Source organism: Aristolochia californica, unplaced genomic scaffold (assembly GCF_029961685.1).
Source record: "Aristolochia californica isolate CCGP_79_NKW_82.1479 unplaced genomic scaffold, dmAriCali1.0.hap1 SCAF_8, whole genome shotgun sequence".
Taxonomy (NCBI): Eukaryota; Viridiplantae; Streptophyta; class Magnoliopsida; order Piperales; family Aristolochiaceae; genus Aristolochia; species Aristolochia californica.
The window spans coordinates 8,042,667-8,057,025 of record NW_027182279.1 but is presented as its reverse complement, the minus strand read 5'-3'; the positions used below and the strand labels follow the sequence as shown (position 1 = coordinate 8,057,025).

The window sequence follows — 14,359 nt, the reverse complement described above, 5'->3', positions numbered from 1 at the left end:
GAGAGAGAGAGAAAGAGAGAGAGAATTGTTTTTGTATTACTGATATAATTTCTAATAACTCTGATACCTATTTGTCTGGGGGGTACTATAATTCTTCTATAGGAATAGGTTGACAATACAATACAAATACAGAAAAATAGGGACAAGTTGATTATAACTATGGCTAAAGCAAAAGAACGGAATAACATAAACTGATATTAAGAAGGGGTTTCTTAATGAAAGGTTGATTATAACTATGGCTAAAGTAAATGAAATAACTAACATAAGAAAACAGGCTATATTCTGAAGGCTTTTCCTATATAAAAAATCTTTTTCAGAATTGCTAAAAATAGATAAATTTTTGCAACACAAAATTATAAATCAAACTATAAACAGAATAAGCATACAAAATATAAAGGAAGTTTGTGGCATTGTGACAATCAGAAGCGGTCCTTGTCTTTCAATGCAGCGGGATCTGTCAGAGCTACTAGCCCTCACCCAGTAGTTTCCAGCCTAACAAAATATTTTATTCTTTTAACAAACTATCAAAGCCGTAAGAATTAAAAGACTAACAATAATGATTATAACAAGAAAAAGTAGTATCATAAATAAAAATAAAACCAGAGAGGAAAAATAGTAGATGTGAAATTTCCTAAAGGTACATCCTATGCCTTTACTGTTTGAAACCTTATCTTTCTTTCTTCAGGTATAGAGAACCCAAGAGTTGTATGGTTTCCTAGGAATTTTGCTTCTGCCACGAGCATCGCGTTTTTTTCCCAACAACAAATCCCTGATGCCTCCTTTGGCTAAACGGGCGAACATATGGGACATAGGACCATGAAACATCAAAGGATCACCATAATGCTTTTACGTTATGCAAGGGATTGACTCCAGATTAGAGAAAGAAATTATGGATTCAAACAGACAGAGGTTGAGGAGCTCCCTTTAGGAAAACCCCTAAGTAAATAAAATTACTATTTTAAAAATAAGAACTTACTTGGAAACACAGTTGATGTAGGAATTATGCAGGGGATTTAGAGGAAGAAAAAGAAGTCATGGGTTTAGAGAGCAAGGTGTCCAAGAACTGGGGTTTTTCATTCATATCTTCTATAACTTAAAACTGGGTATTTGTAGACAAACCTTTGCCGACACAGAATATATAGAGATTGTCATCTGGGTGCTCATTGGGCCCCATCGTCAATGACTTATCTCATAATCTTTACAAGTGTGCGGCTAAGGTTAAACACAACCCATAAAGGAAAAATACAAACTTTTTACAAAGTCAAAAACAAGGTGCTAGGAAACCAAGGGCATCTTCAAACAGCCATGAGCTGGAAAACTTATCTTCTCAAACCATGTGCTAAAACAGTGGCCTAGAAACTTTTATCTCAAACCATATGATGAAACCATGGGCTGGAAAACCATGTGCTGAAACCGTGGGCTGAATTTTTTGTCTTCTCAAGTAGGATCATGTCTATCTTTATTTTGTGTCAATGATTGTCTTTTCATTTGTCTTTTCTAGATAATCTTCTCAGTATCCATTATCTTTTTCTTTTGTAGATAATCTTATTAGTACTTTTGTCTTGCTATTTCCCATATAAAGTGGTCAAATTGTGTATAGCTTCTTAGTCAAAGTCATAGTCTTCGTCTTCTTCATGAGAATAACACTGAAGAGTCTGAGTACCAGTAGATCTAGATTACTGGATATTTCTGATTCTTGTTTCTCATAACCTTGTTCTTTAAGATATTCTTGAAAATATTCTTTTATCATCTTTTTAATATCTTCTGGATTTTTCTGCTGCTTGTCTTTCTTCTTTTCTTCTGACATTTTTTGCAAATGTCCAGTCGTCAACGAATTTGATGTGTCTTAACCAACTACCATTTGAGCTGGACTAGCTAGTGAATTACCCTCACTAGTAGGTATCTGGGTAGAAAAAGTACTGGTTAATCTTGCCTTGAGTTGTTTGTTTTCTTCTTCAATGGTGTATATGTATTCTTTCTGAAAATCATTCCTTTCCAGGAGTAACCTTCTCTTTTCATTGAGTCTTTGTATGGTCTTAGATAGGTTTCACAGTGATCACAAAAAAACAATTCTTCTAGTATCTTGGCAATCCCATAAGATATTGTTTTAAATGCAATTGGTACCCTAGCAAGTAAAATAGAGCAAAATGTAATTTATGTTTTATAGAAGCTTGTATACCCTGCCTAAAGATTTTAGGTATCACACCAGAAGATAATACTTTGGATAACAAGATCAGTAATACAAAATTAGAAATAAAATCCAGATACATACGACAAGAAATTTAAAAAAAAAAACTATAAAAGCGGTAAGAATTAAAAGACTAACAATAATGATTATAACAACACAAAGTAGTATCATAAATAAAGAGAGGAAAAACAGTAGATGTGAAATTTTCTCAAGGTACATCCTAAACCTTTACTGTTTGAATCCTTATCTTTCTTTCTTCAGGTATAGAGAACCCAAGATATGACGACTTGTATGGCTTCCTAGCAATTTTGCTTTTGCCACGTGTCCTTTTTTTTCCCAACAACACAACCCTAACCCCTCCTGTGGATAAACGGGCAACCTAATGGACATTGGACCGTGAAACATCAAGGGATCACCATAATGCTTTTACGTCATGTAGGGGATTGACTCCTGATTAGAGAAAGAAATTATGGATTCAAACAGACAGAGGTTTAGGAGTTCCCTTTAGGATAACCCCTAAGTAAATAAAATTACTATTTTAAAAATAAGAACTTGCTTGGAAACACAATTGATGTAGGACTTATGCAGGGGATTCAGAGGAAGAGAAAAGTCATGGGTTAAGAGAGCGAGGTGTGCAAGAACTGGGTTTTTTCATTCATATCTTCCATAACTTACAACTGGGTATCTATAGACAAACCTTTGCAGACACGGAATAGGTAGAGATTGTCATACGGGTGCTCATTGGGCCCCATCGTCAATGACTGATCTCATAATCTTTACAAGTGTGCGGCTAAGGTTAAACAAAACCCAAAAAGGAAAAACACAAACTTTTTTCAAAGTAAAAAACAAGGTGCTAGGAAACTAGGGGCATCTTCAAACCACCACGAGCAGGAAAGCTTATCTTCTAAAACCATGTGCTAAAACGGTGGGTTGGAAACTTTTATCTCAAACCTTATAATGAAACCATGGGCTAGAGGACCAAGTGCTGAAACTGTGGGCTGAATTTTTTGTCTTCTCAAATAGGATCATGTCTATCTTTATTATGAGTCAATGATAGTCTTTTCAGATGTCTAGATAATCTTATCAGTATCCATTATCTTGAATAATAGTCTAAGTATCCATTATCTTTTTCTTTTCTAGATAATCTTCTTAGTACTTTTGTCTTGCTATTTCCCATCTAAAGTGGTCAAATTGTGTATAGCTTCTTAGTCAAAGTCATAGTCTTCATCTTCTTCTTGAGAATAACACTGAAGAGTCTGAGTACTAGTAGATCTAGATTTACTGGACATTTCTGAGTCTTGTTTCTCATAACCTTGTTCTTTAAGATATTCTTGAAAATATTCTTTCATCATCTTTTTAATATCTTCTGGATCTGTCTGCTACTTGTCTTTCTTCTTTTCTTTAGACATTTTTGGCAAATGTCCAATCGCCAACGGTTTTGATGTGTCATTACCAGCTACCGTTTGAGCTGATAGCCTCACTAGTAGGTATCTGGGTAGAAAAAGTACCTGTTAATCTTGCCTTTTCTATACTTTTTTTGCCACTTTCCAGTTTCCACCCCAACTCGTAAGTCGCCATGCAATTCATGAAAGAGCACACACAGTTTGCCAACAATGAGGTGACTTGCCATTCTCGGTCGACCTACCTTGTTCCAGCCAAAAATCGTTTCAAAATGTATTCTATGTGCCCTCGCCCCCTCTTTGTCTAAGAAAACGAGAAATCACAAAAAATAAAACAAATTATGATTATTCTAAATAGTGAATAAACAATGAAATACGAGACTCTCTACGCGTAACGTCCCTGTTTCAGCAATAGAGACGAAGTCTTCTAGTTGAGGGACTTTGTTCATACACCGTCTCTGTTTCGGCAACAGAGTCGTGTACAGTGGACTAGACTCCATAGTCCTCAACAAAGACATCTCACTTGAAATTTTTTCACATCTACCCAAGAAATGACAGCTCAAGTGTGAAGCTATTTTAAAGAAATGACATAATATGATCAAGAAAGTTAGCTTCTTTCACTGCCAAATCAATTGACTTCGGTTTAGTCTATCTCAAATACTACGACTATGGCTTCATACGTGAATGTATGTTTTGTCGCTTGGACGACAAAGCTCAGTTACTATCTCTACAATCACATTACCAAGTATCTCATGACTCTTCCTCCACTCCCTCCTCTCATAATGGCCCATGACCCCTTTGATAGTTGTTTCCCTTTTTTAGGTTTAACCCATTATTAGGTAGTTTCCCATAGATGTAAGGATAGTGAGCCTGAGTTTGGATTATACGTTAAATAGGATTTGGTCTAGAAATAAGCCTGAGTTTTCTCCATCAACGGGTTTCTCTACAAATTCCTGGAATTTTGTCTACCATGACTGAAGGTATGCATCTTGGGTTTCCGATTTTCTTTTTACAAATTTTATATTGCTTTAGAAATTCTGATTTTCATTTGGAATCTCTCATCTTGATTACAATTCCATTATTTATTTATTTTTGTAAAATGTTGTCAATGTTTTTATTCTGCCGTAAAAAAAAAAAAATTACGTGTCGTTTTAGAGTAGAGGAGGATGTAGCCTTACAATGAGGCCTTATGAGCCCCACACTTCTTCAATCGCCAGTGGTGGCACGTGCGACTGCCAATACATTGTGTGCCTATTGGATCTCAATCACGTTGGCGCTCCCTGGCTAGACAGCGTCCAATAGAGGCAATGATGTTTCTGAACAGCGTTCCCAGTCAGATAGGATGACTGCACAGGTGCGTCAGAGTAGGTTGCACTTAGTGCGCTGGAGGTGTCAGCATGTTAGTGGGAACAGATGCTCCCGAGGGAAGAAAATGCCCACAGCAAGCCATCAGCCATCGTTCGAGTCTGCAGAGGGGATCGTCAACGAGGGGAGTCGAACGACGAGGCTCATTGTGTGCGCTGGCGTCGAACCATCAACATTTTGTGCCCATTTTCTTCCCGACTCCCGGTTGGTCCCGTTCCTCACTTCCAGTCACCTGGAGACCGGCGTTGCACACAATTGATTCTCGATTGAGAAACGTTGCTTCGGTGGGTGGCAATGAACAAAATTTGCTTCGAAGCGCAGCCAAGAGGAGCAGTCACAAAGCATAAAGAGAGAGACGTTGTAATGGAAGCCTGTGTACACCGACGTGTTGCACTCGTCGGATGCACACCGGCAACAATAGCACCAGAGGAAGGAGACGGCGGTGTGGGGATGGTGAGTAGAGTCCCGAACAGACGAGACGCTGGCTATGAGCAGCCGAGAGCAGCACGAGCGAACATAGCAGAGACCTATGCTTTGTGCGCCGGTGTTCCGTGCTCTCATTAGAGCACAGCCAAGGCCTGGAGCATGACATCGTGCTCGCCGACTGTCCCGCACCACTATACTCACAAGAGCACCAAACGTACTCATGGCCCATCCAAGCCCAATGTTATCATTGGATACATTTAATTCATATATAAATAACAGGAAAAATAGAATATTTTAGTTTTCATTCTTTTTTATTTTAGTACATATGGATTAAATAATTGGAAATGCATATATGAATGTTTAATATGCATGTGTTAGTTAATTTTTATCTGTATAAAAATTTATTTTGTTTTTATGCATACTTAATCTTCTATGCATATTATGATCGACCTAAATATAAGAAATTAATAATTGGCATAAATTTTATTCAATTATTTTGATGTAATATTTTGGTTTACATTTGAATAATTAAGTAATAACCACAACATTCTTAATTATGAAAAATGTCTAGTGACATTAAGTTTAGTCACATAAAGTTAATGACATACAAACTTGAGAATAACCATGGAAAGCTTATAATTTAACCTCACGTAGTAATTGTTATATTTAAGTGATTAATTTGGATTGGATAGAAACATTTAAAACAATTGGTTAGTCACCCACAACAATAGAAAATTCCTTTAGAGATAAATTTATGATGCCATTATAAAGTGATATAAATTGTTTATGTGTTATAATCTAAGCCTAATCACATTAGATTTATTTGTTTGAATTTATTTACGTGGGTAAATATTCAATTTACTGATCCATTGCATGTTTTAGTATGCATTATTGTTTATTTTGTTATTCTTCAAAATTTATATGTTCCAAATTTTGATTCCTCCAATATTATTCCTCTGAATGGTAATAATTAAGCTCTTTGTTGGTCATTTCTTCTATTAAATAGCACTAACATATATGACTCTTTCATTAGCAAAATCATCACATTTTCTCTTGGTTGATCATATATGACTCTTTCACATCAGCTCTTCATCTCATGTTCTATTTCTTTTTTATAAGATTAACGTATTAGACTCTAGTTGATAAAGTACTGACAAGTTTTTGGTTATTCAATTTGTTGTTCTTTACGAAATCCTCTGGTAATGTCATGAGTTAAATTAGTTCATGTTATGAAGTTATAATTGGATATCTTTTTTTTATACTATGTTTTCTTTAAGTCATTAAAAATATTAGGCATAGGAATTGATTCGTAAAATATTAAGAGAGAAAACAATTAATTGATTGTATAATGAGTACATTGTTTCTCTATTTATAATAGAGAAAACTCACAGAATCAAAATAAAATTAAACCTACCCATGTTCCACTTACAACTTGAATAAAACTCCAAATACGAAACAAAGTAAATCACTATTACAAAAAGTTGATAGAATCAAAAGATTTCTTATGTAAGATTCACTCCCATGAGACTCAAATAAGACATTTTCATACTAATTCTTCCACCATGAGATTCCTTTACCATGAAAATCATATTAGACTCTTCCATATTTGCTTCTTCAACACTCTTCTCAAATTGGAGTTCCTAACCTTCGCATGAAAAGAAATTTTCATCTCTATCCTCCTCCTTACTTAGATGTTCTTTATTTCTATTTTTTTTTTTACCTCCACTACTTCTCAACACCTCTTCTTTTGAACTTCTCCTTCTACTTCTCTCCATTAAGTGACCCTTTACTTTTAAAGAGGCCCAAATTGTACATAGAAAATATGAGAGAAGAAAGCATCACTCTAGCCAAAAGATAAAACTCCATATTCCTTTCAAAATGGTATATGTTTGAAAAAAGACTCCTTTCAATTTCGAAGGCAGACATGCCCAATTTTAGTGCATGAAAAAAAGAAAGAGTATTCACAATTTTAATGGTAGCTCACAAAATATACTACTTTGGTGAATAAAAAAACTTAACTCACTCTGACTGTTGGGTGCACTCTTGTTCTATGTAGGAAATATAGCCAGTGCTCTGAAGTGATAAAAAAATTACAAGAAATTTCATTACCTATTTAAAAATTCTAGAATTTCTAGAGGACTAACAAAAGTGACCATTTTTTTATACCAAGAAGGTGACAAAAGAAGTAGAATGATAACAAAAACTTAACCAGAATAGTAACTAACCAATGGAGCACAAAATTGACTAAAAATGTTGACCACAAGAGTTTGACTAAACAATTGACCCAAAAAAATTACTAGAATTTAAATAATAAATTAAATACAATGGAGATATTCCTTGGAGAAAGGGGGAATGCACCATGGAGTTTACCTAGAAAATTAGTTGGAGTTAATTGCAGTATCATATTCATATGGCCTTCGAGCAAAACAATCTTTCCTCATGGACACTCTTAGAATCCCAACATATGGCCTAACTTACTATGATGAAAGAAGGCTAGTTTGCCACCCAAATGAAGAAGAAATAACTTAAAAGAACAAAAAAAAAAGCTTTGAAAATAAGGGAAACTTCTTTGCACAAAATGAAGATGATTTACACTTGTGGTTACAAAGCCTACTTATATGCAAACTAGGGATAAGAATCCTTATCCCTTCATCTTACATGGATCAGTATGATCTTCCCACCTAAGTATGAGGTTTACCCCTTTATTTAAATTCAAACTTGGCATTATAACAAATGCCTAAATGAGCTCATAAAATATAATTCAAGAGCATTTGAATCGATCCAAGTTAAAATTTAAATTTTAAACGAGACAAAGAAATTGATTGCCAACCTCTACAGCTTGAATGCATGCGTGCCACTCACCTACACACCTTGCCTATGTGGCTCACCCACGCACCTCACCTATATCCTCATCCACGCTTGGGTGGGGGGCAAGGGTTGGGTCGGGATTAATTAAATAACACATTTAATGTAATACATAACTATCTTGATCAAAGCTAATACTAATTAATTAATGACATTATGTATTTACTAATCATATAGTTACTGATTAAGTAAGAAATAATTAAATACCCGATGATTTATGCTAATTAATCGGCCAAGTGACCTATTTAATGTAATAAATAATCAATTATTTAATAGAAAAAGTAGTAATAACTTACTTATCTAATTAATTAAACACATTCTAGTTATATAATTAGGATGGGTGACTTCTTGAGAAGTCTTCGTGTTGCACCCCTTTTTGCCCTATTTTCCACTGCCACCAGCTAATTCCTCCATCGCATTGTTGCATTTAGGGGGTGACAAAACACATTTGTATATATAGTTTATTTTCTTTTTTAACGGTTTGAAACTTTTGGGTAGAAGAGAAGAGGGGGAAAAAAGAAAAAAAGTATGATTTTGTTTAGTTTTTCTTTATTAATGCAGTTCGCTACACTTTCGACATGGACGATCAATGTTTTATTCTTTAACCCAACAAAATGGCTCTCCTTTTTTATTTTTTATATCTCGATTTTTGCGTAAGATTATAATTTTTTTTTATGTAGGGAATGTGGAAAAGACCGACAGAACACGAGGGGGTATAGTGAAGCTGGAGAAGGGATTGGTAGCATGGAGAGGGTAACACAAAAGAGTGAGAACATACTAGCGCCAATGCACCAGATCCCATCAGACCTCAGAAGTTAAGTGCGCTTGGATGAGACTAGACCTAGGATGGTTGACCTCCTAGGCAGTCCACATGTAGCACCCGTTTCTTCCCATTTTTCCTTTGCCACTAGCTAATTTCTCCCTCGTAATGCTACGGTTAGGGGCGGCAAAACATATTTGTATATATAGTTTATTTTCTTTTTTAACGATTCAAAACGTTTGGGTAGAAGAGAAGAGGGGGAGGAAGAAAAAAAGTACTATTTTGTTTTGGTTTCCGTTATTAATGTAGTTTTGTTCAGTTTCAACACGGACGATGAATGTTTTATTCTTTAAGCCAACGACATAACGCTTTCAATATTTTATGTCCTGATTTTTGCTGAAGATTTTAATTTTTTATTATATTTTATGTAGGGAATGTGGAAAAGACCGGAAAAATACGAGGGGAGGGGGAAGCTAGGGAAGGGATTGGTAGGATGGAGAGGGAAACACAAACGGGTGCGATCATACCAACACTAATGCACTGAATCCCATCAAAACTCCGAAGTTAAACGTGTTTTGGTGACTGCAGTACTTGGATGGGTGACCTCATAAGAAGTCCTCTTGTTGCACCCATTTTTACCCTTTTTTCCTTTGCCACCTGCTAATTTCTCCCTTGTAATGTTGCGGTTAGGGGCAACAAAACGTATTTTTATATATAGTTTGGTTTCTTTTTTAACGGTTTGAAATGTTCGGGTAGAAGAGATGAAGGAAAAACCTACGATTTTGTTTTGTTTTCCATTATTAATGTAGTTCGGTTAAGTTTTGACACGGCTGAAGAACGTTTTATTTCTTTAATCCAATCACATAGTGCTCCTTTTCAATTTTTTATATCTCAATTTTTTCTTAAGATTTTAATTTTTTATTTTATTTTATGGAAAGAATGTGGAAAAGACCGACAGAACACGGGGGAAGAGGCAAGCCAGGGAAGGGATTGGTAGGATGGAGAGGGTAACACAAACGGGTGCTATCAATAAAATTTGGCATTTTGAAAAATGTGGTAGAAAGAAAAAAATTTGAGTAAGATAAGCAAGCTAAAACATTTTTGCAATTTCAGTTAATGTAATAAGAATCAGTTTCTATTCTCTTTTTCCAATGAACTAACCCATCAACTCATAAAATAGTTTTCAGACATGAAGAAGATTGAATTTTCAGCATATATGATGTTAATGCTGAGTAATTTCAGATCACCTTTGTGCTCACTCTAGGAAAACAACACACAAAGTAATTGACTTAAGTTCTAATAGGAGAGGTTAGTCAACTCACGTAGGTGATGAACTTCAGCCACATTACTCAGTTCATCACCTGACATCGTTAGTGGAGCACCAGCACATGATTCTTGTTGATGAATCAAAAGAACCCAAAAATCATCTCTATAGTTTAATTTCGAGAATCCGGATTCCGCAGTATATGGAGCATCATTTCGATGAAGCGGGCAAGATACCTCAAACCCTCATCGAATTTTTTCTTTTCAGTCTCTCTTCTGCACTCTTCCCTCTCTTGGTCTAATTCTTCTCTCGTCTCTTCTTCCTCCAAAATATTTTTCCTCCCTCTCGTCCTCCTTCTCCCTTCTCCCTTCTCCCTCTCGTTGTGAACGTCCTCTCGACCTCCCACTCCCTTCTCCCTGTAGCTATTCACTCTTCGCCCAAAATACCTCCCGATTTCGTTTGATTTACCCCATTTCATTTTCGATATTCTTTGATTTTTGACATTTCAGCATCAATTTCTTCAATTCTACTTTAATTCGGCTTCGATTTCACCCTTCGACTACGGTTTTCCCCAAATTTAAGAAGGTATGCCTATACCCTGACTTTGTTTATTATTTTAGTGTTGTACTTGATTTAATTTTAAATTTTGTGCGTAATGTGTATTAATTGTTGCTTAATTGTGGGATTTAGGGTTGGGGTTTATGGTTCAATTTTGTCTTCGTAGGGTTTAATTTCGGGATTAGGGTTAGGGTTTATTGTATTTTTAGGGTTTAGGTTTTTTTAAAATTTTTTTAGGGTTCTCAGTTTTTGGGTTTTAGGGCTTTTAGGGTTTTTAAGGTTAGGTTTTAGGGTTTAGGTTCTGGTTCTAGAATTAGGTTTTCGGGTCAACAGGGTTTAGGGTTTGGGGTGTTGAGTCCAGTTCAAACAATGCTGAGTCGCCTACACAGACGTCCGTAAGCCAACGAAACCCGACCCCCCATCACTGAGAGGTACAATTTGTAATGACTGTGAAATCATATGGGGCTCTACCAGGTATGTTCGGTGAATTTGGACTTGATATGTGTGTTTTTGCACTGTTTAGTTTATCTACAAAGGAAATAGTTTGGTTAATCTTGAAATGTTTTAGAATGTTGTTGAAAATTTTTGAAGTGATGTAGAATGATTTTGTCATGTGGAGAGGAGATTCAGGTGTTTAAATATCCACCACATGGTATTTTATTTTTTGTGGTTCGATGAGGACCATCTCGGATTTAGATTATAAATGGTTGTAAGAAGACCACAAATTGCTCGATATTATAACATTTGGATCTTCGATGAAAACAACAAAATGCTCGATCTCTTGGTCGAACAGGTGAAGATAGGGAATAGGTTGCCCAACAGGGTTTGGAAGCATGAGGTATATATGGACTGTCGCCCGAACGTCCCAACCACAATACCCCAGGAGTTAGCTTTCCTTGCATTCATTATTTCTTTTTTCTGAGCTTCTTTCATCCCATTGAGATCATATTCTTCCAAGAAGAAAACTTTGAGATATGGATCATATTGAAATGCCCTAATATGGGGTTTTGCTATTATAAATGCCTCTAGATGGAATCTACCATCTGCAACAAATACAACAACATCAACTGCAACACTATTAGGACATGTAGTAGATGCACTTCCGCTGGAGACAAAGGTTTAGACTGTGGAACAATGATATCAATACTAGAGTCAGCTAAAACAGATTTAACGGCTCTCACAACTGCTGAGAATTGGATGGTCCATGCCACTGCAATCTTTTTGTCACAAAAAATGCTTTAATTGTTTTAATGATATGGTCTACCTCAATTTTTATTTCAATGAAAACATATAAAGCAGGGATTTTGGTGTAATCTATTGAGGCTAAACAGCTATGCCCATAATGGATCAAAAGATCCAGAAAAATCATCCACACAGTAGCATACCCCATATGTGACGCCAACTAGAATAATGCACTCATCAACAGAAGCAAAGGTTTCAAAAATGTCAGAAAGAACAAGTGAGTACATGAGGAGACCATCGACGAATTGAAGGGCGACCCTTTTGGTGCCGGAAGATACAATTCGCCATATTGATTTATGAATTTTGAAGTTATAATTTGAGGGGAGCAGGGAAACTGCAGTATCGAGGAAGGATTGTTAAGAATCGAATCAGGCACTTGATTTCTGAAGAAACAAATGCTTAGGAGGGGGTCTCGGGTTTTTGGAGGAAAGAACAGTGTCGGGTTCCATCTGATTAGCAAGCTACGTGAAAGAAGATTTCCAAGAAAGTCACGACAATTCTCATTGGCAGACTCACCTTTTCCAGAGAAAACAATGAGAAGCGCATTGGAACAAACAAAATACTTGAAGAGTAAAAAGTACAGCATGAACCAATATTGTTTACTTACAGAACTTAGAATTCTTCTATAACACCTTTACTTCACAAAATTTCTATAAAACCTGTCCTATGTATGCAAAATTTGGTTTTAATGGGGAAAGGAGGAATTTTGGGTTTTAATGGGGAAAGGAAGAATTTTAGGTTTTAAAGGATGGGCTGGCATGGTGCTATATGGACAAGTTTTACTAACGTGGAAAGTTGACGAATCGCATGAGGATTCCAAAGGTTGAAATCAGATAATTTGGGAAATAAGTTTAAAAAGTCATTATTCAAGTAAATAAAAATTTGAAATCCAATATTCGAGTACAATTCCTTGAAATATAATAAAAATAATAATAATTTTCCACAAAATCCTTCTTATTACATGAGTTGCTAATTGGGTGTAATTAGATTGGACAACAACAACCTTCATGTAGGGCATATTGAGTGAGAATTTCTTAAAACCACTAAAATTTCAAATTTTGTTCAATTCAATTTCTATAATTTTTTTGAGAAAATTTTACTTTTGTGCAATGGTACCCCACCTATAAAGTAATATTTAATTAATCTATCTAATAATTACATAAAAATTTTAAAGCTACAACAATTCAAAGTAATATTTAATGAATTTCTTCTTTTGAATGTTGAAGATTAAAATATCATTTTAGTTATTGAGATTTATGTTTCAATTGCATAATTCTAAACTTTTTTCAATCGATCCTTTTACTTTTTCTACATAGCACAACAAGGTGCATCAATAGATGACAAAAATTCAAAATACTGGCGCTAGTACTACATCATGACTTGAAAACTATCAACTATGAAATCTCCAGCCAGCGAAATATCAAGGAAGGAAAGTAGAGCTCCATGTTTAGCAAGTATTACGTAAAAGGAAACTCTAGGGAAACAAGGATTCCAAATCAGACTAGAACAGGTAGCCTCTTTGGTTTATACATAATTGAGGTAGGACTTGCTCTCTTCTGGCTTGTAGAATTGCCGGATCATACCATCCTCCTTTAGTCCACGTTTTCCATCTTTGTTGTCGGATCTTGCTCTATTCTTGCTTCTTGGGGATCAACCTACTACTCTTATATTGTTTTAATGGTGGTCAGCTTGCCCGAAAACTGGTAGGGAAAAATCGTTGATGACAACAAGACAAGTAACAAGTAATCATGCACGACACAATATTTTACGTGGTTCTGCAAATGGCCTACATCCATGGGAGATGTAGAAGATTTTATAGAGAAGTTGAAGAATCACATTACAGTCTGTTTCTCACACTAGAAATACAACTCAAGAGAGTCTTCTCTCTATTTCGTCTCAACGACTTTCGGCGAGACCGAAACTTCTCCCCGCTTCGTCTTCTTGGCACACACACAGGCACTGATACGAATTCCTGAAGGAGTTCCATAAACCTCTTTGTTCTGGTAAGTCCCAGACTTTGTTCTTCTGACAGTAGTGTCGAACAGCTGCACCGGTACCGGTGATGGCAATGGCAATGAACAATTACTCCTGCTACAACGACTACAACATCGTCATTCTTCTCGAGTCTCTCTTTCTGCCGAGAGACTCTCTTTTGTACTTTGTTTATGTTTCATAACAGAATCGAAGTCCTGTCGTACAGCACCAGCAACAGCGATGGCAGCGGCATCGTACTGTAGCTCCGACAACGGTGACGGCAACGGCGTCAAGCCTCTAACCACTCTTTCTCCTGA

At 35.9% G+C, this 14,359-nt stretch overlaps 2 pseudogenes; one reads left to right on the top strand and one right to left on the bottom strand.

Annotated features, from left to right (window-relative positions):
* Window positions 1-9,517: 9,517 nt before the first annotated feature.
* On the top strand, window positions 9,518-9,636 carry LOC137939646 (5S ribosomal RNA; annotated as a pseudogene).
* A 1,611-nt stretch (window positions 9,637-11,247) lies between these two features.
* On the bottom strand, window positions 11,248-12,517 carry LOC137938261 (uncharacterized; annotated as a pseudogene).
* Window positions 12,518-14,359: the final 1,842 nt, after the last annotated feature.